Here is a 25,027-nt window from a genome sequence, read left to right as displayed (position 1 = left end):
GATACTGGGTGTTAGTATAGGTAAGATGACAAAGTCACATTCATACAATTCTGTGGGAGTGTAAATTGGTGTAACCTTTCTGAAAATCCATTTGGCAGTAGGTATAAAGAGCATGAAAATGTTCAGCTCATTTTGACCCAGTAATTCCATGTCTGAGAATCTAGCCTAAAGACAAAAGACAAATGTAACAAAAATACATAGGCACAAATCATTTATTTATTTATCTATTAATGAATATTTATAGACCCCTATTATGTGTCCAACATTGTATTAGCCACTTAGTCTGTAATAGGCATCAAGACAGGTCTCCATAGAGTTTTTCCATTGAAGTATTTTTCTAATAACAGGAAATTGAATACAACTTAACTATGCAACAACAGGAGATTATATATACATATAACATTGAATTATAATTATGTGTATGACATATATAATTATAATTTTTTCTAGAAAATAGTCACCTTTATTGAACAGTTAGCGTGTACGAGCATCTATTTTAATCATGATTACACGTATCATCTCATTTAATTCTCACAACAATCCCATTAATTTCCTATTCTTGCTGTAACAAATTATCAAAACCTTAGTGATTTAAAACAACACAAGTTTCTTCTCTTACAGTTCACTGGGTCTCATTGGACTAAACTCAAGGTGTTAGCAAGGCTATGTTCCTTCTGGAGGCTTTAAGGACTAATCCATTTTCTTCCCTTTTCTAGATACTTTCTAGCCTTCCTTCCTCATTTGTGGCACCATTTCTCCATCTTCAAAGGCAGGAAGGTCAGGCTGAGTCTTCTCAGACTACCATATCTCCGGTTCTTTCTCTACTGCCTCTCCTACTTATGACAACTTTTGTGGTCACATTGGGGTTCACCTGGATAATTCAGTATAAACTACCCATCTCATAGTCACCTGATTAGCAAACTTAATTCCATCTTTAATATTAATTCCCCTTTACCATGAAACCTAGCATATTCATAGGTTCTGGGGATTAGGACATGGACATCTTTAGAAGGCCATATTCTACCTAACACATGTAGGTACTATTTTTATCCTCATTTTAGATAAAATAAACAGAGGGAACAGGTGTTCATTATTTTGCCCAAAGGTAATACAGTTATTAGTGAGGAATCTAATATTCAAACCTAGCAAAGCAACCCAAAACCTGGGCCCTTAATCACTATGTCATACTTCAAATTGCTGATGCTAAATCTCCTATAATAAAATAGAAATGTTTCAAAAAAAAGATGAGACTCTGTTCCATGTTAATAGCATTTATCTCTCAGTAGTGAGTATATGGGTTACTTTTATTCTGCTTCTTTACATGTTTTTTTTATAAATTTCCCATTTTCTTCGATCACCACAGTTACATACTGTTCTGTTGTCAGCTCCCTCCATATGTGGTTCTGGGTTCTCACTGACCAATGTAATGTTGTGTGCATTCTGGAAGGTGGAAGCAAAACAGAGTCAATACACCCTAGTGGTCATCATCAGTTAGAGGCAATGAGAGGCAGACACAGAGCTGTAGGTGCTTTCCAGCTTTTCCCCTCTCCCCTATGTCTAGCTCTCCTGCCTGACTGACACATCTATTAGCCAACAGCAGCCCTGGGCTTACCACCACATGCTTTGCTGTGAACTCACAGAGACAACAGCCATGAAGATCCAATAACTTTCCACGGATTTCTACACCTTCCTCCCCCTCCCTTCGTGACCCAGATTCTCAGCTGAATGTGCACAGCTTCCAGATTTCCACATAGGACCAACTCGTTAACCTGGGTCAGGGATGGCTAGTTAGTGTCCTCTGGTATTATGACTACATTTTTTTGGACTTTTACATTCTTAGCTTCTCTCACAGTTGATGAAGTTCTGATTCCTCTTACCCATTTCTTTTTCCTAATATGCACAGTACTTCTGCATACCTGATTGAATTCTGACTCATACAGCTATTGGCACCAGAACTGGGTTTCTTTGTCATAAAAACTAAAACATGTGGCAATCACTTTGACACTAGTGATAGAAAGACACTGCAAGGACCTAAAGAGTCTGTTAGTGAAGACAAGAAGGACAATATAGAAACTATTATTGGAAGTTGGAGGAAGGGGGCTTAAGTTATGTATTGGCAGAAATATTATCTTACCTGTGAAATGTGGTAAATAGAAAGAGTTCCTAAGGAACTCATTGATCTGGCTAAGGAGAATGTTGAAAGTGCTAACTGGCTTCTTCTAACTACATATGGTAGTTATGAGAAAAGAAAGATAAACTTAGGAAGGAAGTATTTAGTATTTTAGCACAATTTAGAGGGATTATAGAGGGTCAAGTACAGTTAACCATGTAGACTAAGGTTCACAAAGTAAGAAATGGACTCAGGGCACTGACCAAATCCAGGGACCTACTAGTAGAATATCATCTCAGTTTAAAGATGGGGTTGAGAATGCAGCTCTAACCCTTTGTTGAGACTGAAGGTTGATTTAATGATATGCCTCACAGACCCTCTCACTAGACCTAAAAAAAAAAAAGCTAGTAAATTTGTCTCTTAGACCCTTTCACCCTTTCTACTGACTCTCAGCCCAAGATAGAGAGTGACCTGTTTCAAAGAGATTTGTGGGAAGTATAAACATCAGTAACATTCCTGAGAAAGCCAATTATGTTGGTGGAAGGACTAACAAATTGAATTAAATGGAAGGGAGTTAGTTCAAAATAAAAATATCATAGGCTTTCCAAACTTTCTATGGGTGAAGAGCAACCTAAGAAAGTTAAACAGCTGCCATCCTGGGCCATTTCCTGTGGAAAGGAAGGATGAGTCCAAGTGTAGGTCCAGTAGGTTGAAGAGTGGAGTTTAAAACTGTAGGAAACATATGTATATGTATAGCTGATTCACTTTGCTGTACAGTAGAAACTGACACAACATTATAAAACAACTATACTCCAATAAAATTTTAAAAAATTAAAAACAAATAAATAAACCTAATGACAAGGGCAAATATATATATATATTATTTGTTTGTTTGTTTGTTTGTTTTTTAATAAAAACATAGGAAACAATTCCCAAGGAGCACGACTGGGCTCTAATTTCTAGTTAAGGAACTGGCATCGTTGTCCTAGCTGGATTTCAGAACTGCTATGGACTGGTGACTACTACTGACTTCTCATTACCTCCTTTTGAATGGGAATGTGCACTGAAGTTTTCCTGATACCACGTACACCTTAAGACCGTCTTGCTATGAGGATCTCCAAGCTAACTACATAGAGAGGCTGAAGTGAAAATGGAGTTGCCAGCGAGCCCCTAACTGTGTCAGGCACCCCAGCCCAGGGGCCAGTGCCTGCAAGAGCAATATGGAGAAGAACCAAGCAATTCTAGTGACAGGCAGAAAGAACGGAGGCCCCAGGCAAATCATCTCAGCCATGTCTAGCTGTTTGAGCCACCTCGGCTGAGACCCAGACATCGTGTAGAGAAGATAAGCCATCTTTGCTATGCCCTGACTGAATTCATGACCCACCAAGTATAAACAAAATAAAATGTTGCTTTTTTCACTAAATTTTTGGATGGAATAAATCCATAACTGAAATAATATACAAGATATAATTGAAAAAAATATGTATTACTTTTGTAACCTGTACAAACAAAAAATAGATTGTGAATGTCTTCTTTTCCCATTGGCTAACTTGGTAATTTAAATTTTAAAACTTGGAGGGGCAGGGCTTCCCTGGTGGCACAGTGGTTAAGAATCTGCCTGCCAATGCAGGGGACATGGGTTTGAGGCCTGGTCTGGGAAGATCCCACATGCCACGGAGCAACTAAGCCCGTGTGCCACGACTACTGAGCCTGCGCCCTAGAGCCCGTAAGCCACAACTACTGAGCCTGCCCTCTAGAGCCCGCAAGCCACAATTACTGAGCCTGTGTGCCACATCTATTGAAGCCCGCGTTCCTAGAGCCCGTGCTCCGCAACAAGAGAAGACACCACAGTGAGAAGCCCATGCACCACAACGAAGAGTAGCCCCCGCTCGCCGCAACTAGAGAAAGCCCACATGCAGCAACGAAGACCCAACACAGCCAAAAATAAAAATAAATAAATTTATTAAAAAAAAAAACTTGGAGGGATAAATATATTAATGTTATGAATCAAAGGGTATCAATCTATCTGTAATTCAAATACTATCTCCCCATTAGGATTTCTATGTGGCCTCAGGTTGGAAATTGTCTTCCTCTCCTCTTTTTCCCCACAACTCTTTTTTTTTTAAATTCTTTTTTATTGAAGTATAGTTTATTTACAATGTTGTATTAGTTTCTGGTGTACAGAAAAATGATTCAGTTATATGTATACATATATTCTTTTTCATTAGAGGTTATTACAAGATATTGAATATATTTCCCTGTACTATACAGTATGACCTTGTTGTTTATCTGTTTTATGTATAGTAGTGTGTATCTGGTAATCCCAAGTTCCTAATTTATCCTTCCCCCTGCTTTCCCCTTTGGTAACCATAAGTTTGTTTTCTATGTCTTTGAGTCTGTTTCTGTTTTGTAAATAAGTTCACTTGTATCATATTTTAGATTCCACATATAAGTGATATCATATAATATTTGCTTTTCTCTGTCTGACTTACTTCACTTAGTATGATAATCTCTAGGTCCATCCATGTTCCTGCAAATGGCATTATTTCATTCTTTTTTATGGATGAGTAGTATTCCATTGTATGTATGTGTGTAGATATAGATAGATAGATAGATATCACATCTTCTTTATAACTTCTTTATAACCCATAACTCTTAATTATCTGCACCATCCATCTGGCATTCCCTGTAAACTGCCTTGTGATATGGGTATAAAATATTTCATATTACATTACAGAGGTTCAGGTACTAGGTACTAATGTATTTCAGAAGATAGACATATAAGGTATTGTTCCTGTCCTCAGAGAACCCGAAGTCTTACAAGCTATTCAGACTACTTGTATAAGTAAATGTATTACTGTTACAGAAGATTGACAAAACTTGTTCCATATGGAAATTCAGAGTATTAAAAGGGACTAAGGAAAGAGCCTCTTTGCTAGAGGATATAAAAAAGTATATATGTAGGAGATATAGCTGAGATGAAACTGGGATTACAGAGGCTTTTGGCCCAGAGTAGACTCGAAAGTCCTCAAGAGCAGGAACACCATGATTCTCACAAATTTCTCAAGCATCTGTCAAAGAGTTTTGAAAATTATAGAAGCTCAGTAACTGTTTGTTGAACAAATTATGGGATGAATTTCCAATTTGTGTGTACTACATTGTGGAAAAGAATCACTTGATCATCTTTTGTTCTGGGATAGTAATTTGACAGTATATTTTTACTACCAATTTCTGTGGGATGCAGAGAAGCTTGCATATAAAGCCCTTGTGACAGTTTCAGATAAAGAAATGCTAAAAGTATAAATTATTATTAAATGAAAAAGAAGACGAAATTCACTGATATTTCTCATGCAGCAACGATTTTGCCATATACCTAGAATAACAAGGGCAAATAGCTTCGACATGAAAGTCCATGCCATTTGTTCAAGATATTTTGACAGGTTCTACATTTTCTCGTGAAGTTATAAATTGTAATGTTTATAACCATCAGCATATGACCTGATTGAGGTAAATGAGAACAGAAGAGAGAGAGAGAGAGAGAGAAAGAAAATCTAATTCAGAATAGAGTTGTAAAAACAAAAGATTAGAATAAGGTCCTTTATGTCACTGAGATAAATTGTTACACCCTTTTATGTTCTACATCATGGACTTCTAACACATTCACAACTTGTATGTGTCATATGGGCATGAGCTATTTCTCATCCTCCCACTCATACTTCCTTCCTAATAGCAAGTTGTTCCAAAATATCTTGTCAGCAAGCCTTTGCTGCTGCTTGAAGACAAACTCGATTCTGAAACCCTTTGCTCTTTGCAAAAGAAAGAAAAATAATCTTGTTTTATTTCCAGTGTTAGAATATAAATCAGTATCATAGATAAGTTCAGTATTTTATGAGTGTTTAAATTAAATGCATATAAAACAATACCTATTCTTGATAAGATTTAAACTGTAAAATGGATTCTGCATAGGTATAAAACATTCCTCAAATTCTTGGTTTTCTTGATTTTTTAAAATCCTTTTTTCATACAATCTGTTTATATCTTCTAGTTAAACAAAACTATTAAGAATTATGATTTGTTCAACACATTTCAGAGGAAAAATCTCAATTAATAGAGTCAATACAACCAAATTTTTTTAAACCATAGATTGGTTTTTAAAAAATTCACCAACCCCAGCTCCAACTTCCCTGAAAATTACAAAAGGCTTGTGATAAAACCAGCCCAGAAATTGAACATGGCTTAATCTGGCCACTGCTTAGGCCTCAGAGAAATCCATAGCCCCACCCTCAAACTTCTACAGTGGATAAAATGTCTCAGCCAAGTCAGCCCTCATTGCCTAGTGTTTGACCCTGGTGTCCAGCTCAGATATGTGACCAAGGAGTAAAAGGTAGAACCAGTAAACCATCACCATGTGCTGACTGATGCCCACACTCTACAGCTGCAATACTGGAGCTGGAAGTGCCAATGCAAAGACATCAGCCCGCTGGGAATAGAACATGCTTTCGTAGTGTTCATAAAATATCTCTGGCCCACAAACAAATGGTAGTGAGGGGACAGAAAAGCTATTCATTCATTCATTCATTCGTACACATACACACACATTAAACGCTTTTTGTGACTGAAGGTGAAGGCAAGTTGAGCAATCAGTGCTGAAATTGATGGGAAGAGATGGTGGTTAATGTACAAGGTGTAATATTGTAAAGGGTAAGAGTATCCTTTATCTGAGGCGAGAAGGAAGGAGAACTGGATGATTTAAAAAGAAATTCTGACATGGACAGAATGAACATTGAAGGAGTTCACAGAAGATAACTCGGATGGCAATAAAGAAGTCATTCTAATTGTAGAACAAAGGGAAGGTACAGCATGGCTTTGGGGCATGAGCGTGTTAGAAAACTTTGGAGAAAACACTGAATGGCAATGTGACAAGGAGGATTCATACAAAGTCAAATCAGAGGGCTTCCCTGGTGGCGCAGTGGTTGAGAGTCTGCCTGCCGATTCAGGGGACATGGGTTCGTGCCCCGGTCCGGGAGGATCCCATGTGCCACGGAGCGGCTGGGCCCGTGAGCCATGGCCACTGGGCCTGCACGTCCGGAGCCTGTGCTCCGCAATGGGAGAGGCCACAGCAGTGAGAGGCCCGCACACCGCAAAAACAAAAACAAAAACAAGTCAAATCAGAGGTTCTGTGAGCTACAGGCTCCTCTGAAGTGGGTTAAGATATATAGGTATATAGTAGACATAGATGATTTTAGATTCACAACCTTCTGCAGCAGTGCTTAGGAGCTTGAAAATCAAGTTGGAGGAAATGGTCAGTAGAATGTCATTCAGGTCCAGGGAGATAGAAGAGCTGGCGTGGTAGAAGATAATGAGTAAATATCTAAGGGAGAAGTGATTAAGGAGACCATTTTAAGATTGTGGGCATTTTGTGATCCGAAAAAAACAATGAGCTTTCATAGTTTTTGCATTAGCAAGTAATGAGTTCAACATTTTGGAGGGTGTTTATCCCATCACTGAGCCTCAGGTTCTCCCTGAGGTTAACTCCATTTTTGACCTCCAACAAATCCCTAAAACTCAAACGTACTTGACAGTTACTCCATCTTTGATCTCCACCCCATCACTGAGTTCAGTTCTTAGGCCTCTGTCTCATTCCTGACACATGACTGGTCCTAGTCTTAAATAACTAGTACCTAAATCTGGGTCTCACACTAAGGTGAAAGTAAATGTTAGGGGCAGAGTAAACTCCAGGGTTAGAGGTTAGAGATGAATGTCAAGAATGTGATGATGGTGATGAAGTAATCCATTAGGCTGGATAACAAAAAAGTTGTGGGTTACCTACTGCATACATTAATTTTTATAAAAACAGTCCTTTTCATCCTGTAAATTCAATTTATTTTAGAAAAAGGGAATACATATAGACATTAAAATATTTACATATGAATATAGTAAATACGTCGTGAATCTATGGTAATCTAGCAAGTTATTCACAGCACTGTACAAGGTTGGCTATTGGGTCTTGGATGCTTAAGGTGGCAATTTAAACCATAAGGCAAATGGTGGTGAACACAGAGGGTCTCAGAAATGGTTTGAAACAATGGTATAAAAGTTTCAATGAGAAAAAACGGTGTGCACTGCCTTCTCCTCTTTCCCTAAAAGTTGTTTAGTGAAGTGTCATGAAGAAAATAATAAAATCACAGATAGAGCCAAGTTCCTGTAAAGGCAGAGTAATGCAAAAGTGTTTGATAGTGTAGAAAAATGAATTCATAAGATCAGAGGAAGAGATGAGAATAAAGGGGCAGTCAATGTTGAAGTGTGCCTAAGGAATAAGGTGTGAGTTTGATAGGAGTCAGCATTTCAGAGGGTGAAGCGGAGAATATTTGACTGTCACCTTCGGTGATGACTAGAGTAAGGAATGACAGATATTGGAGTTGGGGAATAAACTAGAAGCCCATAGTAGAACAGGAAACAGGATATGTAGGCTATGCTGTTGGCAGAATTTGAAGCTTTTCAAAACCCCAGAGGCCTGACTGGGGACTGGGGTGTTGGTGTGATCTTGTAAACTTGCTTCCTCTGCTTGGCTCTGTTACTGATGACAGCTTCGTGATGGAAGAGCGGTTGTTGCGGGACTGCCCCTCAGCACACAGCCTTCTACATGCTCAGCTCTCAAGGAAAACAGAGACCTTAGGTGCGGGAGAGCCTAGACCTCCTTGCTCCAGGAATTATGTTGAAATGACTAAGCTATGGGAAGTCAAATAAATTGGCAGTTAATTGGTGAAGTGAAGATTTGCAAACTATAGCACTATATCTAGTTGCAGAAATCAGAGCCTGAAATAGTCAGGACAGTATTGCACAATTGCTGACTCAGGAGGGCCTCAACTATTTCCTTCTACCAAATAGAAAAAGCAGCATCTAGTTTTCTTCCTTAAACTAAAACATGCATTGTAGGAATGCCTTTCATGCTGATCATTCTACTCTTCTTTTGTTTTAGAACATCACATTATGGTATAATTTAAAGAGTAATAGATAAGAGGGTAAGAGTCTCCATGCCCTTAAGTTACTAAATTATCTGACCTTTCCATGTTACAGTGACATCAGTAATGGGATGATCCATATAACTTTTGGGGGGTCAACATGATCATATCTGCATTAGAAAGATGATTTTGACACTAGGATGGAGGGTGGATTGGTAAGAGCTTCTAGGAAGAACACAGTGGAACTAAATCAAGAAACTATCATCAAAATCTAGTGAGAATTCACGGTCTAAAAGGAGAGAGAATATGTTTAGCAGGACTGAAGTTTGAGGACAAATTGGATATGAGGGAAAGAATGAAATAGAGAGAGGAAGGTAACTAGGATGAAAGCAGGATCTTTGGTTTGGGTGGAGATGCCCTTTTTTAGAGAGGGAACATAAGAAGGTGAGCATGTGTGAGGGGAAAGATGCCAAATTTACTTTTAGGCATATTGATTTTGGATATTCACTTTAAGACATATCGGAGACATCCGGTAGGCATAAAGGTGAACAGTTCTGAAGATATATGTATGCAGAATGTACATAGTTGGTGAGAAGATCACCCAGAAAAAAGACCCCTGAGGCTCAGACAACATGATTTCATTTTAATATGTTTGAAACTTTAAACTACAGTTGAACAAGGAACAGCAGACTAAGAACTATCTTTACGTAAAACTTCATTTGAAAACGAAATTACTGTATGCAAACAATTGGCATTTAATGGATTTGTTTCCTCACGGTCATTTGTGCATTTAAATGTTTACTTACCAGAGAAAGAGGAGCAATGTATCCTTGTTTGTATGTGTGTATCCTTGTGCACATGTGAGAGTGTGCAACCAAAAATATTGTGTATGTTTGTGTATACATAAAATTCTTGAGGATAAACACGTACGAGGAAATACAAAAAAAATTGTTCTTAAGGACTAAGGGGAACAGTAGTTTTTGGAGGATGAGGAAGGAAATGTTTGTTGTGTAGGTATGTTGCTTTGCTTATAGTTCTGCTTCTAGTGGGGTGTAAAGTTAAGGTCACCCAAAGAATCCCTATTCAGTCATATAAATGCTAGAAAACATGCTTCCCCAGGGAAAGATCTTCTCAACAGCAAATAATCCTTAAATAATTCAATTGTAAATTCTAGTTCATATGTATGTAGTATGTGTGTGTGTACACAAACTACACACATTACACACACACATGCATAATTTTTTACCTAGTGGAAGGAAAAGGAATTTTTAAGAGAATGATGATTATAGTAAAACACTTGAAGAATTATAATCAAAAACTAAAATAAATGAATTATGGTTAAATAATCAACTGAAAACTTGCATGTGTTTCTCCTATAATGAATGAGTTTCAAAAATGTGATTAATTGTGCATAAGCTTCATGTGTCAATTTTGATAAATTGGATAACTTACTGAAAATAATATTATAAACTCTAATTTCTTGTTCTCTGTATTTTATCTATGGTCATTACATATTCTTGACATTTATGCTAAACTCACATTTGTATGGAAGGACAGTTCTATCATCCTTTTCTTAAGCCCAGGCCACTTACTGAATTTTATGCTTGAAGTTGCCTGAAAACTATTCAGAATTCCTCTATAAAGAAATAGACTTTTCTAATGCAAACAAGTTGTTTATTTAAATAGTTGAAGAGTTTTAGGGGTCCAATAAATGACACCCATATTTGTCTCTTTATTCTGAGTTTGTATATAATCAAAAACTGGCAAATGGAGCTCAAAATATTAACTTTACTACTAATAAAGTTTATCAGAGAGAATGACTTTTGATCTGTGATCAAATGAGTTAGCTAAATTAATCAGATTTGATTGGATAAGAACAGATGCCCCAACAGGGATACAGCTGCTCTCACCAGCTTAATCATAGTGTAGAGAGCAGCAAAGAATTCATGCACCAGGCAGACAGTTTGGCTCTGAAAAAGGCCACCGGGGCCTAAGTCAAGTACATTTAGCTTTTTGTCCCAAACTTATCTCTCAGGTAAGTCACTCCACTTTCAGAGAAGAAGGGAGAAAAAGAGGAAGGAGAGAAATTGAAAGTATCCTTCTCAGACTTTTCATTTCTAGGGAAGTAGAGCAGAAATTTGCTTTCCTCTTTGAAAACACGGGCAGAGTAAAAGGCATCCCTACTTCACAGGTAATAAGTAACAAGGATGTTCCATCACTTTCAGTGCATACAAAGCCCCTTGTATTAAGCCAGATGATAGAAATTAGTGTAATGTTATGGAGAATGGGGTCAGTTCTATAGTTACAAAAATGTTCAGTTTCAGTTTCTTTTTCTTTTCATTGCTCTAGCTGGTTTAAGGAAATGAATGATTCTCATCTTGTCTGAGAGAACCAGAGTATCTTTATTTGTTCTCATTTAAACCCTATAATCCTAATAAGTATTTTAATGGACATATTTAGTTTATCGAATTTCATTTTTCACATATCTATAATATTTAATGCACTTATAGAAACATTCTACTATTCATCTACCTGCCCCTACTTTATTCTGTATATTCTGATTAGGAGAGTTATTACAAACAAACTTAAATGCATTTTTTGAGTTATAATTGACATATAACATTGTATTTGTTTTAGGTGTACAGCATAATGATTTGATATACATGTATATTATGAACTGATTACCACAATAAGTTTACTTAAAATCCATCACCACAGTACATTTTTTTCTTCTTGTGGTGAGAACATTTAAGATTTACTCTTTTACCAATTTTCAAACATACAATACTGCATTTTTAGCTATAGTCACAATGATGTATATTACATCATCAGGACTTATTTATCTTATAACTAGAAGTTTGAAACTTTTGGCTACCTTCAAACCTTGTCTCTGGAAATCACCAATCTGATCTCTGTATCTGAGTTTGATTTTTCTTTTCAGATTCCACATATAAGTGAGATCATATAGTATTTGTCTTTCTCTGTGTGATTTATTTCATTTAGCATTATGCCCTTGAGGCCCATCCACATCACAAGTGGCAGGATTTCCTTCTTTTTATGACCAAATAGTATTCCATTGCAAGGCATACCTGTCAGCTTGATTGTTGAGCCAATCTATTTCTCCAAAAGCATTTGCTCACTTCGTGTCTCTGTGTCACATTTCGGTAATTCTCAAAATATTTCAAACCTTCCACCAGGAAAAAAAGTTACAACTCGCTGAGATGATGGTTAACCTTTTTTAACAATAAAGTATTTTTTAATGAAAGTATGTACTTCTTTTTTAGACATAATGCTATTGCACACTTAACAGACTACAGTATAGTGTAAACATAATTCTTTTGATTGTTTCTTCTTCCAGTTTTATTGATATATAATTGACATATAGCACTGTATAAGTTTAAGGTATACAGCATAATGATTTAAAAAAATTTTTTTTAATGTAGTTGATTTACAATGTTGTGTTAATTTCTGCTGTACAGCAAAGTGATTCAGTTATACATATATACATTCTTTTTTATATTATTTTCCATTATGGTTTATCACAGGATATTGAATATAGTTTCCTGTGCTATAAATTAGGACCTTGTTATTTATCCATTCTATATACACCAGTTTGCATCTGCTAACCCTAAATTCCCACTCCATCTCTCCTAAACCCCTCTCCCCCTTGACAACCACATGTCTGTTCTCTATGCCAGTGAGTCTGTTTCTTGTTTCATAGATAAGTTCATTTCTGTCATATTTTAGATTCCACGTATAAGTGATATCATATGGTATTTGTCTTTCTCTTTCTGACTTACTTAGTATGATAATCTCTAAGTCCATCAGTGTTGCTGCAAATGGCATTATTTCATTCTTTTTTATGGCTGAGTAATATTCCATTGTAGGTATATATACCACATCTTCTTAAACCAGTCATCCAGTTGATGGGCACCTGGGTTGTTTCCATGTCTTGGCTATTGTAAATAGTGCTGCTGCTATGAACATAGGGGTGCATGTATCTTTTTGAATTACAGTTTTGTCTGGATATATGACTGGGACTGCTGGATCATATGGCAACTATATTTTTAGTTTTTTAAGGAGCCTCCATACTGCTTTCTGTAGTGGCTGCACGAATTTACATTCCCACCACTGGTTTTGTAGGGCTCCCTTTTCTCCACACCCTCTCCAGCATTTGCTATTTGTAGACTTTTTCATGATGGCCATTTTGACCGGTGTGAGATGGTACCTCATTGTAGTTTTGATTGGCATTTCTCTATTAATTAGCAATATGGAGCATCTTTTCATGTGCCTCTTGGCCATCTGTATGTCTTCTTTGGAGAAATGTATACTTAGGTCTACCTTTTTTCAAATGGGTTATTTGTTTTTTGTTGTCGAGTTGTATGAGCTGTCTGTATATTTTGGAAATTAAGCCATTGTCAGTCTCATCATTTGCAAATATTTTCTCCCATTCCGTAGGTTGTCTTTTCATTTTGTTTATGGCTTCCTTTGTTGTGCAAAAACTTGTAAGTTTGATTAGGCCCCATTTGTTTATTTTCGCTTTTATTTCTTTTGTCTTGGGAGACTGACCTAAGAAAACATTGGTATGATTTATGTCAGAGCATGTTTTGCCTATGTTCTCTTCTAGGAGGTTTATGGTGTCATGTCTTATATTTAAGTCTTTAAGCCATTTTGAGTTTATTTTTGTGTATGGTGTGAGGGTGTGTTCTAACTTCATTGATTTACATGCAGCTGTCCAACTTTCCCAACACCACTTGCTGAAGAGACTTTTTTCCCATTGTATATTCTTGTCTCCTTTGTCAAAGATTAATTGACCATAGGTGTGTGGGTTTATTTCTGGGCTTTCTATTCTGTTCCATTGACCCATATAAACATAACTTTTATATGCACTAGGAAACAAAAACATGCATATGACTTTACTGTGATATTTGCTTTACTGCAGTGGTCTGGAACAGAACCTGCAATATCTTGGAGGTAGTACTGTACATAGACACCACATTTTCTTTATCCATTCAACCACTGAAGGACACTTGGGCTGTTACCATGTCTTGACTATTACACTGCAGTAAACACGGGGGTATCTTTTCAAGTTCGTGATTTTATTTTCTTTGGATAAATACTCAGAAGTGGAATTGCTGGATCATATGGTAGCTCTATTTTCAAATTTTTTAGGAAAACTCCATGCTATTTCCATAGTGGCTTCACCAATTTACATTTCCACCAATGATGAACAAGAGTTCCTTTTTCTCTACATTCTTACCAGTACTTGTTATTTCTTGTCGTTTTGATTATAGCCATTCTGACAGGTGTGAGGTGATACCTCACTGTGGTTTTGATGTAAATTTCTCTGATGATTATGGTGTTGAGCACTTCTTCATGTACTTGTTAGCCATTTGTATGTCTTCTCTGGGAAAATTCCTTTTAAGATACGCTGCCCATATTTTTAATTGGATTGTTCATTTTTTTTTCTGTTGTATGAGTTTTTATATATTTTGGATAGTAATCCCTTATCAGATATATGACTTGCAAATATTTTCTCCCATTTGGTAGATTACCTTTTCATTTTGTCGATGGTTTCCCTTGCTGTGTAGAAGCTTTTTAGTATGATATAGTCCCACTTGTTTATATTTGCATTTGTTGCCTTTGCTTTGGTGCCAAATCCAAAAGATCATTGCCAAGACTGATGTTAAGGATATATGTTTTCTTCTAGGAGTTGTATGGTTTCAGGTCTTGTGTTCAAGTCTTTAAACCATTTTGAATTAATTTTTATGTGTGGTGTAAGACAGTGGTCCAGTTTCATTCTTTTGCATCTGCTGACCAGTTTTCCCAAGACCATTTACTGAAGAGACTATTCTTTCCCCATAGTATGTTCTTGGCTCTTTTGTCAAATACATTCTATATAAGATCTTTATCCAAGAGAGTTGACACTCTGATTAATGGTCACTAGAATGATGATTTTTTCTTTGCACGAATGAAAGATAGTGGTGTGTTAAGGAGGGACTATTTGAGACAAAGAGACAAATCAAAAGAGTTTGGATAGAAGATAGTTAGCTTTGAAGTAGATGGTTAAAAACAATGTATATACTTAAAGATACCTAAAAATAAGCAATGTAATTATATTTACCTCAGTTTCTAAAGATTTATTCTAATTAGTAAGTTAAGGGTAGAAATTGCACTATACAAAATGTCTAACAGGTTGTTCCTCCTGTGAATGTTATTGGATTTAATATTATTACTATTATGTGAAACTTGAAACTCTACCACCAAAGAAAAGAAAAATGCCAGGAAAAATTTAGTTTTGTGATTTAATCACACAGTTAACATATAAATTTATGATGCTAAAAAGGTAATATTATTATGGATCAGTGCACTGGCCATATTAACATTTGTATTTAAGGTAAAATTTTTCATAAGATTGCTTTAGCTTTTAATCACTACATTTTATTTAGAAACTTAGAAGAAATGAGTGATGATCACTCATGCCTTTGGATTTCATGAAAGTGGGGATAACATTTAATCAGTTTGTTCACCAAAGTATTCTTTAAAGTTTTGCTGAATGCATGACTAGATTAACAAACTGGAGACAGCTGAGAATATAAAAAATGTCAGTATCAGTCTTCTTGGAAGGCTTTGTTAGTTTGTAATGTGGCTGAAAATTCCTGACCTTTTCAAGAGAAAGAGAAGCATACAGGTCTCCTTCATAATTGTCTTATGTCTAAAGATGCCAGATTTTTATGGAGCATTTGAAAGCATTTTTTTCTTTAAATAGAACAAATTTGGCTTTAACATATGAAATGTTCTCTTAGAAAGTTCTCTTATTCTTTATTCGTAAAAGATATTTTAAATGGATCAAGGAGTGTAGTGATCACCCTTAATTAAGCATGGAATAATGAAGTGTTGACCTGCTCTTATGGAAAACAGAGAAATTTTCATTTGTACTTTAATTTGTCTAGATTAGCAATGAACAATAAGAGAAGAAAAAAAAAAAAAAAAAAACAAGAAAGGCAATACTGATTTCTCCAGGCTCTGAGATTAGGAACAGATAGAATGATTATTTAATATAAATTGGGAGATTTCCTACCTTTTAAGATAGAAAAGATGTTGGAAGTATAACTATCATGACCCTGGGGTAATTTGTAATTTAAAGCAATTCAGAAATGGGACAAATAATGTAGCAAAATAGTAAGAAATAAGATTCAAATCTTAGTTTATTTGCTTTTGAGCCATGTAACTTTAATAAGTGACTCAATTTCTCTGTACTTAGTTACATCATTTATAAAATGAGGATGAGAAGAGTGCTATTTCATAAGGGCTATTGTAAGGATTAAATAAGACTATTTAAATAAGGGACTAGTACTATGCCTGGCAAATGGTAGGTGCCCAATAAGAATCAACACCCCTTTTTGTTTCCTCAGAAACCTGGGGAAATTTTGAAGAAAACCAGCTTACTCTCTTGCTAGGAAGGCACTTAAAGGAACATGAAGCTAAGCAATCTTTTCAGAGTTTTCTAATCTTTAGCATCTATCGGAAAGATGCTAAAGCAATCCTATGAAAGGTTTTGATTTAAATAGAAATGTTAATAAAGCCAATGCACTGATCCATAACAACATTGCCTTTTTAGCATTTACTGAGTTGTGTTTGGAAAAAGTGAAAGATACAGAATTTCCCACAGACCTAATTTTCTCTAGCCAAGCCTCACACTAAGGGTTTGACTGGTATGGGTGGATAAGGAAAAAACATCACTGAAGATCTCTGTCAAGAGACTCTGGGCACAGGGGCCAAGTCTTTGGTCTAACAAGCTCCCCAGCTGATTATTATAAACATTAAGGCTTCAGATGCACTGGTCTCCAAGATAATTTTCATGAGTCCTGAAGTAGCCCATTATTTTTTTTGAAGGATAGAGAAACTACTCAGTGAGCTGTTACCATTGGAAAAGCCACACACTCTTCTCACTTTTTTCCTTAGGGTCCAATATTCATATGATATAATTATAAATAACAAACAAATGGGGAGAAAGATTGTTTTCAGTGCTTGAACCATTAAGAGGCCCATCCTACCTTTTTCCTTATCTTGCCAGGGTGGTCCCCTTGGGTAGCTGTGGGGGGAGAGTTCAGGGAGAACTGAGCTGATTCCCAAAGTGGATTCAAACCATAAGCTACAGACACAAACTAGGCTGGGTTAAAATCAAAATGAAATAAAGACAGAGTTGTTGAGATTGATGTAGGCTGAGGATTCTTGCCTTCTCTTCATTTCCAGCAAGAATGTACCTTTCTTGTACAGTTGATGGCTAGGCTTCATGACTTGGAGACTTCATTCTATTTTTTAACTGTTGGTTAGCTGTTACTATTTTACCAATTCCCAGATCCATTCTTGTGCCATTAATAATGCCAAAGAGCAGCTGTGTTAAAGCTGAGGCCGTCTCCCAATTTTACCAGCCTTTGAGGTCACAAGTATAAGTAGTTCAAAGGGATTCTGCTCCCTTCAAGGTCTGATGTTTCCCCCACCTGTTATACTGTTAGGGCAGTTCTCAACTTCATTTGCTAATATAAACCTTTTACATTCATTTCTGTGGTTGTTCTTTCTTCTGTTTTTCCAATGAATATTGTCATTGTCTTTTCTTTCTATTCATCTAACTTAACCTCTCTGACTAAAATTTCTTTCCAGGATCACATCACACACTCTTAATTTCTATATGAATCTCATCTAATGGTTCAAACAAAAAGCTGCTCCTGCCTTGTAAGATCAGCCCTGGAGGCTTCCTCTTGAGTAAAGTAACACCAGCTCCTTCTCCAGCTGTTCTGGTGTATTTCAGACTCTAGATAAAGTTTTCCATTGTCATTATTTTAAGATTTCCAAGTTTCGTCCCCTATGATAAGGAAGAAGTAAAATAGAAAAACAGCCAGGAACAATAAGAACACACAGGAACAAACCAGTAAGCAGCTTTTAGGTTGCACCAAATATGGCACCAGTGCCCTGATCTAGTGTTCATGAGTTTGATATCAATTATGACATTCTGATGTTCTAAATCAAAGATATGGCTAAGATCACAGTTACTATGGAGACCTCAGAAAGAATTGCTGACCTTCAGTGAGTTCTTTATAGCATCAATGAAAGACACATAAAAAAGAAAGGCATTTAAGAGGTCCAATTTTCATTCAGAGAATTTCTTTTTACTAAGGTTTAGTGAGATCCAGGTTATAGGTTCTTTTGTGCCTGATATGAATAGGTCCTTATTATTAATATTAAATACAATTTAATATTAAAGAATTCATAATATTATCAAATACTTTTGTTTGTCAATGTACTTCGCCATTACTCCCAAGGTTTTCTTATTTGGTTGTTAATTTGAATCAATTTATAAAAGCAATCAATCAATGTCACTGGACAGAAAAAGTGAGTTAATTCTGCTTATGTAACCAGCCGTATTTGGACTTTACAGCATTTTAAACTGAGAGAAATGTTAATCACTGTAAGTTAGGTTTCAACCAGGAGTGCACTGCCATTGGCTGTTGGCTCTTACAAACTACTACAAATATGTATCTTCGAAGAGAGACAGAAGTTAGGGGCAAAAATCCAAAATGAACAAATAAAAATCTCAGAGAATAAGTGGTACAATGTGCAAGCAAAGTTCTAGCACTCTTCCTTTGCCCATCCAGAAACTGATGTTTCTGACTCAATCACCTTACCTAAATGAGGGCTTCTTTTATATATACAATTTTAGAGAGAGAGAGATGGTTCCTCCTAACCACTAAACTCTCAGGAAAAATGTCCCTATAAAAGTATACCTGACATATTTTATCTTTTCCCTACCTTCCACATAGATCTTGATTGATATAACACACACACAGAGTGCACACACAATATTGTATTTGTTTTCTATGGATGCATAACAAACTACCACAAACTTAGCACCTTAAACACATATTTATCATCTCACAGTTTCTGTGGGACAGGAGTTTGGGCTCGCCTAAGCTTGCTCCTCTGCTCTGAGTCTCATATGGCTTCTATCAAGATGTCGGCAGGGCTGGGTTCTCATCTGGAAGGTTGACTGGGGAGGAATCCACTTCCAAACTCATTCAGGTTTAGGCAGAATTCATTTCCTTGAGGCTGTATGACTGAGGCCTGCAGGTCCTACAGGCTGTCTGTACTTCATGCCACCTGGGCCTCTCCATAGGTAGTTCACAACGTGACTGCTTCTTTAAGGCAAGCAGAAGAATGAGAGTGGAGCATTTTGTAATTCTCTAGGCTCTGGTCTTAATAAACATATGGAGAGATTACTACTTGTCAGAAGGCCACATCAAGGAGAGAGAACTTTATTCGGGGTTTTCTTGCAGCCACTCTGAAACTAGGAATTGTAAAGGCTCTTGCACTGTGGTCATCTCTCTGCATCATTTGGCTATATATTCTGGGACTCAGAGAAGGACTTGTATAAATTGCTGCACATAAGTTTCAGTTCAAGAGTTTCAGTTCATTTATTAATCCTTTACCTCCTGAGATGAGACTCCCTAGGACTTCCAACTTATAACATCTGTAAAGGGGTATACCAGCCCCTCACTTCTCCAATACTACTCAGCCTCCACACACCCCCGCCAGGTAATTTCATCCATTCCAAGGCCTTAAAGACAATCTATATGCCAAAGATTCCTAGAACTATCTAACTAAAGCCCAGAGTTCTCTTTCCATATTCAATCCTATATCACAATTGACTGCCCAATATTTTACTAAGATTATTGCAGATATTTGAATCTGGACAGTTCAAACCTTATTCATCACCATTCTCCCCACTCACTTGCTCCCACCCATTCTTGCCTGATCCTCTTCTTCCTCTCATTAAAATAGCAGCATCACCCACTCAATGGCTCAGTTCACCAATGTGGGACTCCTTTGCTCTTTCTTCTTCCTCACCATTTACAACTTAACATATACTAGCGATTCAGCTTCCCAATATTTAGAATTAAGATCCATGAACCCATCACTCAAATTAAGAAATACAAGTTACTGTTACTTTCTGTTGAATTCCACTTGGTGCTTGCTTTGTAGAACATCTCACTTCCTCCTCATTCCCCCAGATCTAATTACTATTCCAAATTTTGTATTCATCATTGCCATGTTCTTCTTCATATGTATCCGCCAACAAAATAATGGTTATATTTGTCTGGTTTTGAACGCTATAAAAACGGTATTCTAACATAGGCTTTCTTCAACAACCTGCTTTTTTCACTCGACACTATTCCTTGAGATGTATCCATATTGTTGCATATAGGGATAGTTAACTTGGAACTTGTATAGTATACATTTTATAAATATATAACAGTTTATTTATCCATTTACCTAACAACAGTCATTTGTGTCTTAATTTTTCTTTTACTATTATCTTCAATTCACATGTCATGAACAGGAATCTTAAAAGTCCATTCTTTAAAAGTCCAGTCTACCTCTTATTAAAAGAAGTAGAATTTCTGGATTGTAATACGTGCAAATTTCCAAGCTTAATAGTTAAGGCCAAATTATTTTCCGGTGTATAGATAAAAATTTAAACTCCCTCTTGGAGTGTTTGAGAGTTCCACTTGCTCTGTATCCTGACCAACACTTGATTTTTAAAGATATTTATTTTTGTCAATATGGTGGGTATAAAATAGTATTTCACTGTGGTTCAATTTTCATTTTTCTGAAATTTAATGTAGGTGGGTATATTTTAGTTTATTTTTGGCCATTTGTTTTCCCTTCTGTAAAATTTATGTGTATGTATTTTTGTGCATTTTTCTATTATGTTGTTTGCTATTTCTTAGTGAATTTTATAATGAAGTTCTTTATACTGTATGTGGATGACTTTTTTCAGTTATAGGTGTGCAAATGTTATTCTTCCAGTTTGTGGCTTTTTTGTATTTATTTGTAATCAACAGAAAACTTTTCTTTCCTTTGATCAACAGAAGTTCTTAATTTTAATGTAAATAAAATAATGATTACTTTTTATACTGATTTTTTTGTCTTATATAAGAAATCCATTCACTTCCCAAAAGTCATAAAAATATCCTACAATTTCTCATAAAAATTTTAAATATTCAGCTTTTAAGTTTTAACTGATATAGGATTGATTTTTGTATCTGGTGTAATATAAAAGACAATTTTTTTTTTTTAAACAGTTGGAAACTCAGTCAGTTACCATTGATTGCACAATGTGTCAGTTTCCCTGCTTTAGATCCTGTTGCTATACATTGGTGGGTCTATTTCTTGGCTCTCTTTTGTTGGTATATTTTCTATCCTTGAGGCAAAAATCACACTCTTAAATGCTATAGCTTTATCATAAGTCTGGATATCCAGTAGAGTAAGTTCACTTCTCTTTGAGGTTTTGATTAGATTTGTGTTGAAGGTATTTGCAAAGAATTGACAACTTTACTATACTGAATCTCCATGTTCTTGAATATGGTATACTTTATATATATTAACTTGCTGAACTCTAATTTTAATAGTCGTCTTTTGAGCTTACCTTACAAATAATGTCATTTGCTATTTCTTCCTTTCCAATACGTGAGACTTTTATTTATTTATTTATGTTTTACGGAGAACTCAGAACATCTAGTGTAAAGTGATGTTTTGGAAGCAGTGATAACTTGCCAATATTTTGTCATTGTTTCCCCCACAATTCAACTTTTAGCTTTGCTAACACTGTAGCTTTATTTTCTATTTTATTAATTTCTGATCTTTATTATATCCTTACTTCTACGTCTTTTATATACTTTACCTTTTTGGAGGGAGGGGTGCAGGGGGTGCCACACGGCTTGTGAAATCTTAGTTCCCTGACCAGGGATTGAATTTGCGTCCTTGTCAGTGAAAGCATGAAGTCCTAACCACTGGCCTGCTAGGGAATTCCCACTTTACCATTTTTTATCCTTTTTGCTAACTTCTTAAGTTTGATTACTAATTAATTTTCAACCTTTATTCTGAGATAGATATTAATACTACACTTTTCAGAATTTTTTTGCATCCCACAAGATTTGAAATATTTCTTATTATTGGTCAGGTCTAAATATTTTCTAATGTCTGTTATGAAATCTGCTTTGACCTATGAGTTGTTTATGACATATATGACTTTAGATTTTTTAGCATATTTTTGGTTTTGTTGATGTCTAAATGTATCTAAATTTTAGCAATTTAGATGTTAAGTAATTTAGTATTAAGCAATTTTGGTCTGTATGTATTGATTCTTTGGAATTTTTAAAGACTTTTAAATGAAACAACATGTTCAATGTGTGCTTGAAAAAACTTAAGTATACCACAAAAGTTGGGTACACAGTTCTTTACATGTACTTTACACATATATTTTATTTGTCAAACAAAATCTAGGTTAATCATATTGTTAAAATCTTTTGATTTTAAAATCATTATTGATTATTTTATCTTGACCTAATAATTTTTAAGAGGATTGTGATGAAGTATCTCATTTTGATGTCACATTTTCACTTTGTATATTTTGAAGCTATAATATTAGGTGTTCTACAAGCTAAAAATTATTGTATATTTCTGATGAATTGAAACATTTATCATTATATATTGTTACCTCCTTCATTTCTAGCAATAGGATTTTTGCCTTAAAAACTACTTGTCTGATATTAACATTGCATAGCATTGTTTTCTAGATCATCCTTTTCTTAAACTAGGTCTTTATGAATCCAGGCTCCATGCAGAGGTTGGTGAGGAGTGGGTATAGAGCAAGGCTTTGTCTCTTGTCCCCCATATGTTCCAGGCATAAAAACCTAGCTCTAGGCTACTCAAGATCAGTAGATACACCCAGGGCAGCAATTACCCTCAGTGCTTATTAACTTCCCTGGATTCATGCTCATGCTCCATTTCTGGCCCCATAGCTTTTGCCTTTCCTTTTCTTACTTGAAAAATAACTTATTTATTTAAAAAAATAAGATGAAACACACACAATTATTATTTAGGAATATAGAGGAAGACTTTTAGTTTTCGTCTTCCATACTGCAAGAAATGGACATCCTGTATTTAAATATCTTTCAAAAACACCCAATTCCCGTCATTTCTACTGCCACTAACCTCAGTCAGGTCCTCACTTGTTTTCCTGCCTCTTTTGCCCTTCCAACCATTTCTACTACAACCTGAACATCCTTTCTGAAATGCAGATCTTTCGGGGTCATTCCCCATTGTTCTCAGCATCTGGACTGGGTTATTTAATAATTTGGTTTAAAGCATTAAACCAAATGCTTTTGATGACTGCTTCTCTCTCCATAGTCCTGCCTTATATGAACCCCTACCCAACTCCACAACATTTGATTCTGCTATAAAAGTTGCTACTTACCTTTGTGGAGGAATTTTTAATGTGTGCTTTATAAACATTATCTTAGCTGATCCTTGCAAAAATCTTATTATTATCCCCATTTTATAGTGAGAAGTAGAAAGGGTAAGTGACTTAACCAAAGTCACACAATTATTAATTGGTGAACTTGAGATTTCATTCTATGTCTGCTTGACTTCAAAGAACCTATGTTATTTTTCTGATCCTCCTATAGTTCCTTTCTCATTTCTGGGCTTTTGTTCCTCATCCTAGAATTCATCTCATCCTTTCCCCTCCATCATGCCTTTTTCATCCTTGAGGGCTTACTTGCTCAAGTGCCCTTATTAATGTGCCTTTTTACTCTGCCATAATTTCTCAGCTTCTTTACTCTTCTGCATTTACCTTTAGATGCTAAGTTGTGTGACAGCAGAGACGAAATCTACCTTGTTCTCAGTGGCATCTTTAGTATCATGACACATACTTTCTAAAAATTCTTTAAAAAATATACTGGTTCCAAAAATTCTGACATAACTTAAGAAAAGGGATTTTGTTTCATGGTAAATCAAAGCATTGGAATTTTTTTTTTTCATTCATTTCTGGAGAACCAGTCAGTAGTTCCCAGGTCAAAGAGAGTACTGATTTGATTTACTGTTTTCAGTATAAAGCTGCTTCTCATGGTTGAAATTTTATAAATATAAAAGTAGAAGTTATATTTTAAGAGCAAGTTCTTTAATAAACCAATACAATGGTGGTTTAATTGATGTTGAGCAAGATTTTCAAACTTTGTTAATATTATGAGAGAAACGTGAATTCCATAAAATGAAAATCTAAGCATTGTATTGTATTCTACTTTTGAATATCCACAGGATCTATCTATTTCTCTCTGCATTGTTGCTTAAGAATTCAGATAAGTGTGGTTGATGCATTCTCACCATTTTATAAGAAATAAATATGTATTTTCATCAGGAAAAGGTACCAGTATTTGGCCATCTCTTTTAGGCATTTAATACTTTATTTTACATTTTATTTTGAAATTTTTTGTCAGACTATTTACTTGTTTCCATGTGAAATATGTAATAATAGATGGAATTTACCCTCAGAATTTAAGAAATTATTTTTTAAAACCAGTTAAACTAGTACAACTAATGAAATATTCATTTTCATTTTCATTGTTTTTCATTGTAGTAAATTTAAGGATATATATATTTTTTTCAGACCCAGATTCACTTCTAATTATATACCCTACAAAAAGGCATGCTTAGATGTACAAGGATAGTTATGCACAAATGCCATAGCATCCTTATTCATAATAACCAAAAACTGTAACTAATCAAAATGTTCATTACCAATGGAATGGAAAAGTAAATTAAAGTGTATTCATACAATGGATTACTTGACAGCATGTAAAACAAATGAATTACAGATATTTAGCATTATGGAGAAATCTTAATTAAAAGTGTAACATTAAGTGAAGGAAGTCACACCAAAGAAATATATACTATGTGAGTCACTTTATATAAAGTTCACAACAGGCAAAACTGAATTATATTATTTAGTGATATATTTTTAGGTGGTAAAGCTATAAAGATAAGCAAGAAAATTATTATCATAAATGTCTGGACAATGATTTCTTTGAGTGGGAGTTATAATTGGCAGGCTGTC

The sequence above is a fragment of the Mesoplodon densirostris genome, chromosome 3 (assembly GCF_025265405.1).
Source record: "Mesoplodon densirostris isolate mMesDen1 chromosome 3, mMesDen1 primary haplotype, whole genome shotgun sequence".
In the NCBI taxonomy this organism is placed as follows: Eukaryota; Metazoa; Chordata; class Mammalia; order Artiodactyla; family Ziphiidae; genus Mesoplodon; species Mesoplodon densirostris.
This window is presented reverse-complemented; position numbering follows the sequence as displayed.